Below are 6000 nucleotides of genomic sequence, written 5' to 3' on the forward strand. Positions count from 1 at the left end.
TGATGGTAGAGGTTCCTTGGAATCTCAGTTACCATCAAAATCGTCCGAAATCATTAATGACCTCCTAGAGGTGTCGCACGTCCTTTCACAGAACCAGTCTGCGTTTACAATAAGCTTTTCTTCTCTTGATGACTCGGCATGCATGGCCTGGACAGGTTGGTCCAAAGATCAGTTCCTCGAAATCCACTCGCACTGTTCCCCATATCTTTCATCTGGTATATATACCAAGACTACACACGATGCTCTATTACTGTTCTGGGTAAAACTGAAAACCGACATTTCCTGGAGTCAGTGTTCTTCTCTTTTTGGAATTTCCAAGTCAAGTGTGTCCAAAACTTTCCACTCCATAGTACAGGCATTAGACACATCGATAGTCCCACAATTTCTAGGTCCGGATCACTTGACAAGAGAACAGTTGCTCGGGCACAATACTGTCTTTTCAGAAGCATTTTTTGGAGATAAAGCCACTGCCATATTAGATGGCACCTATATTTATATCCAGAAAAGCTCCGACCACAAGCTCCAGAGAATGTCCTACTGTGGCCAGAAGAAGAGAAACTATCTCAAATTCATGAGCATCGCCTTACCAGATGGCTACATTCTGGACACAGTAGGACCATTCACTGGCAGCGAAAATGATGCTACAATTACAAAAAAAAGTCATGGACAAGCTAGTTACTTGGCTACAACCAGACGACAACGTTGTCGTTGACCGAGGTTTTAGAGATGTCCTACCAGTTCTCGAAGCCTCTGGCCTCAATGCTAGCATGAATCGATCAGTTAAACCCGGTCAAAGTCAACATTCTGACGTCCAAGCAAATCTTGACAGAACTATCACCAAATCGAGGTGGATTGTGGAATCCTATCATGGTCGTCTGAAACACTGGACGTTCTTCCGAACGCAATTGGTGTCTAACAGCTTTATCAATGTCATCGAGGCTTTGCTTCGAACCGTCACAGCCTGTCTGAATGGTATTAGAGGACCGATCTACCAGAGATCTCCAGAGAGAGATGCCAAAGATAGGCTAATGGCTGAACGTATGAAGGACCGTTTGACAACACCGAATGGTTTAGCTCAGAGAGTCAAGACAGATCCGGATCTATCTAGACGGGCAAGGTCCGAGTTTGTCAAGATGGATGCATCTTCCGTACTGTTTCCCCGTCTCGATCTTGATTACTTGAGAACCATTACGTGTGGAACGTATCAGATATCTCTGGCTCCTGGTTACATCGCCGAACATTTAAGTGATGACGGAGACTATGAGGTGTGGCTTTACCAGCACTCCCCAGACCTTCTCCGATGTCAAATACATTCTCGACACAAAAGCCAAACGAAATATAACGTTTGGATACGGTTCACCGTTTCACCCGATGTTGAGGCCCCAATAAAGGACTACTACTGCCAGTGCCCAGTTGGAGAGAGAACGATGGGAATGTGTGCGCACATCTCCAGTATCTTGTACTACCTTGGGTATTACAGGACGCTGGAAAACCCTCGACCATTACAACCACAGGTAAAGAAATTCCGACAAAACTTGAAATAGTTTTCCATGCGGCAACGGAGTGCATATGTCGAAAGTATGTTTGGGGCTCGATATGAAAGATCCCCGTTACCATGTGACTAACCAAACTTATAAATATAGGTATTATACAATCGCCCGTAGCTATGAACACTCCCGTAAATGCGAAAACCAACCAAAATCATAAGGAACACGTTTTGTTTGTTGTTCTGTCTATTTGTCAGCCAATGTCTTCAACCACGGGGACTTGTGAAGTAGCCATCTTGGATTTTTTTTATGAAAAAGTGTTTCTCTCACTTTTTTTCATATCTGTGTACATATTCTCAACATACCGAGCAAATACTCTCGTTTTTTTGTTAATTATCTAAAGAAAGTCGAAAATCGGCAATTCAACCATAGGCTAATTCAACCCAACATTTGAAAATGTTCCACCACTTACATTTTGATGATTTTTCCTCTCATCAATAGCATATTACGTACTGTTTAATAGGATAAAAATTGGTTTGCATCCAACGCCCATAAAAGGGTGTATTCTCTAAAAAACACAGTTTTTGTGTCTAAAATGTTATCATCGAAAATGGCATTTTTGAGATTGTTTCTTCCATAAAACAGCCAAATGGCGCGATGGAAACATGATTTTTTGTCACAATCATGCCATGAATGTATTCTTTACGGTGACCATCATTTGATTAGATTTTCATTAATATTTTACATAACATGCACATTTTATCAACACTTAGACAGCTTCTGAAAGGTACAACTTTGAGGAGCCATAAAAAACAAACCAAGTGACCTAAATCTTTATACTTTATAGATTTGTGACCACAACGGCATGGGCAATGCACCACCAACAGGAAATTTGAATCAGAGAAGGGGCCGTTTTGGAAACCGGCCCTTTGCCTGGCGCATCCATGGGCAAAGGGGTCTCAAATGGAGGGTGTGGCTCCTCAGGGTGCACAGGGGATGATGCCCAAAAGTGGAACTTTAGGTTAAAATCTTTAAAACTCTTCTTCTTCTGTATGTATCATTGGAGGAATTTTATCCAAATTGGGACTAATTTTTGTATTAATTATGGATGTGGCCCCTCTGGATGCTGATGCCAATACTGGCAATAGGGGAATTTTGAAATCATTCTTTTTCTGTATTATTCGAGGTATTTTATCCAAATTTTGCCTGAAGCATCCTTGGGCAAAGGGAACTAAATTTTGTATAAACGGATAGTTTGGCCACTTTTTAGTGCAGAAACGCAGGGCCCAATAGGGGAATTTGAGGTAAAAATCTTGAAAATCTTCTTCTTCCCTACCATTCTAATCAAATTTGGTCTGGAGCATCCTTTGGCAAAGGGGACTAAATTGTGTATAATGGAGGGTATGCCTCCTCTGGGTGCAGCGAGATGGGGCCCAAAAGGAGAATTTGAGGTTTAAATCTTCAAAATCCTTCTCTTCAGAGTTATTTTAACCAAATTAACCAATTGGTCCAGAGCATCATTTTGCAAGGGAGTCTTAATTTGTTTTGAACAGATTGAAGTTGCCCAGGAAGCAAAGGGGGAAATGTCAAGTAAGGAGAACATAGTTATAAATGTTTAAAATCCTTTTCCTTCAGTTTATTTTGAGGAATGTTAACCAAATTTTGTGTAGAGCATCCTTTGGCAAATGGGGCCTTAATCTTGTAGAGATATATCGTTGCTTTTAGGGGACAGAGGGGCGGGCCCAAAAGGGATACTGTTGTCTCCCCTACCTAATGCTATTCATTAAATTAAGTACAATTACTAAATACTAAACGGGCAAATACACAGATTTCAATATTTTCAATATTTAAAATCTACGCGTCTTGACTATAGCATGCAGTCAGGCTTTAGATGTGGTTTTTCTTTTCAAAAACATGTTTTTTAAATAAAATGGATTTATAAAACACTGTATATGAGATTTTCCTGACCTTTATAAAAACAGCTAGACGGGGATAACGGTATGTCTTCAAAACGAAGCCAATTGTGATAATCCTGGCCTGCCTGGGCCGGGTTGTCAGGTAAACAAAGTTCCCATTAAATATAATTATCTGGCCTCCGACCCTCTATATTGTCTTGTAGGTTACGTCAAATACGTGTGATATAGAATAGAAATAGCTGTTGAGTAATAATCTCTAAAGCAGACCTTATAAGAAAGGAAGTGATATTTATGTTTGCTGGCATCATCTCCCATGCACAAATAATATAGCAACTAATTACACACAATACAACTTTGGGCCAGTTGATGTGAAATAATCCACCGTAAACTCATATTTTTGCGCAGAAACGAGCATCACCGGGATTTTATACCGAACTTTTTATTATAGAGCAAAGAGCTTATCCTCTGCGCGTCCAGTCATGACATATATATTATTACTGTATTACTTTTAACACAACGTTAAATGAATAATTAAACAAGAGGCCCATGGGCCTTAACGGTCACCTGAGTCCTACAGTATTTATTTTTGTTGTTGAAATATGTACTAATTTGAGTAAAAAATAGTTAAGTATAATGTTAACTTAACTTTGTCAGGACCATGAGCTGATCATTCCTAGACCGATTTTCAGTGAGATCGGCCTATTAGAACTTGTTTTTAAGTTTGAAATAGGTATTTACAAAATAGCGGCCATGGCAGCCATATTGGATTTCTGATCGACCCGTAAAATAACAACACTTTGTCAGGACCATGAGTCGATCATTCCTACCAACTTTCAGTTCAATCGCCCCAGCAGAACTTGACTTTAAGTTTGAAATAGGTATTTTCAAAATGGCGGCCGTGGCGGCCATATTGGATTTCTGATCGACCCGAAAAATAACAACACTTTGTCAGGACCATGAGGCGATCATTCCTACCAACGGTCAGTTCAATCGGCCCAGCAGAACTTGACTTTAGGTTGGAAATGTAAAATGTTAACGGACGACGGACGAAAACGGATAGCAATAGGTCACTTGAGCTAAAGCTCAGGTGACCTAAAAATATACTTGCAACAAAGTTTCTAGAAAAAGAATAGTATCGTCTATTGATAATGCAGAGCAAATAACCTAGAATATAACTTTGAATTACAAAATTTCTTCTGGTAAAACTTATGGAGCATTGCCATGTTAACTTACATGTAGGACAATTTGAATCTTAACATCCAAACTCTTAGAAACTTGACAATTTTCATTGCAATTGATTAATTATCCGTTCCTTAGCATTAACATTCCAGCTTCTCATGCCAGTTGAAATATCACGCTTAACTGCTATTCTAGTCTGTTCTACGTGTCAGGGTTTTCTCGAAAGATGTGTTTTATTGATAGTTAAATTACTACAAAAGGTGTTCTACCTGAGAGGTTTTAAACTAGGTTAAAGAAATTAAATGTCTTAATGATCACATGATTTCTCCTTTTGAAGTGCGAAAATTTACCAGGATAAACATAGATTAGATGGTTATGACCTACATCAAGGTGGGTGACACATGTAGGGCAGAAGACGGTTACACTTTGGGGGCCATGGTTTTGTCGATAGTTTTCGTGGAGTTTCAATTTCTAGCCCACCATCCTCAAATCGTGGTCTTTTGATGTCCATATAGAAATTTTGTTCTGATCGGAAGACGAAGATGGCTGACAGAGTTCACATTTCATTTGTACGACTTTTCTCACAAAGTACTGGATTGATATTTTTCAAGTTCCACATGTACATTCCCCATGGTCCAAGACTCATGGGAAAAACCAAAATGGCCGCCAGTCACCCATCATGAATTTTGCCAGTTTAAAGTTGTTATCTCTTTTCTCAACGAGCTTGACAAAGCTTTCTCAATTTTAACGAGTAGGTTCTCCTGGCCCTTAGCAATGCACTTTTTGTTTTGACACTAATTGGAAGTCACCATGGCTACCAGACAGCCATCTTTTTTTATATTTTGGCAGGTTTTATCTCTTTTTCTCCAGAAGTACTTAACAGACCTTTCTCACATTTCAATGTTCCTCTTGAAACACACTAATTACTATGCTAGTAAAAAGGTCTAATGACCAACCCTCATTTCATAAAAACAATGTCAAACACACCAGTTTGGACTATTCATCAAAAGCAACATGATCCAACTGATGAAGGAAAGAGAGAAGATCAACCTTGCTGAGAAACCTCGTGGATTGTTTTAGCACGCGGAAAAATTACATTGGTCAGAAAAATGACATTTACTGGATGTTGTGCGAAGGCTCTTTATGACAGGTGAGGAAAAATAACACAAACAACAAAATTTGAGAAATATATTTTTCTGTATTTATTATGTAGATGATATTTTCCGAGCACCTCTTGTCCCAACTTACGAAGTTCATGGACATGAAACATTTTAAAACTATTAAACATGATGAAATAATACATTATCATAAATGTCACAAAGTCATTACAACAGACAACAACTGAGCATTATTATAACCACTTGAGTAGTATTTGGTTCTGTGGTCCTAAAGTGGAAAGTAACATATACAACAAAATG

Source organism: Mizuhopecten yessoensis, unplaced genomic scaffold (genome assembly GCF_002113885.1).
Source record: "Mizuhopecten yessoensis strain PY_sf001 unplaced genomic scaffold, ASM211388v2 scaffold11057, whole genome shotgun sequence".
In the NCBI taxonomy this organism is placed as follows: domain Eukaryota; kingdom Metazoa; phylum Mollusca; class Bivalvia; order Pectinida; family Pectinidae; genus Mizuhopecten; species Mizuhopecten yessoensis.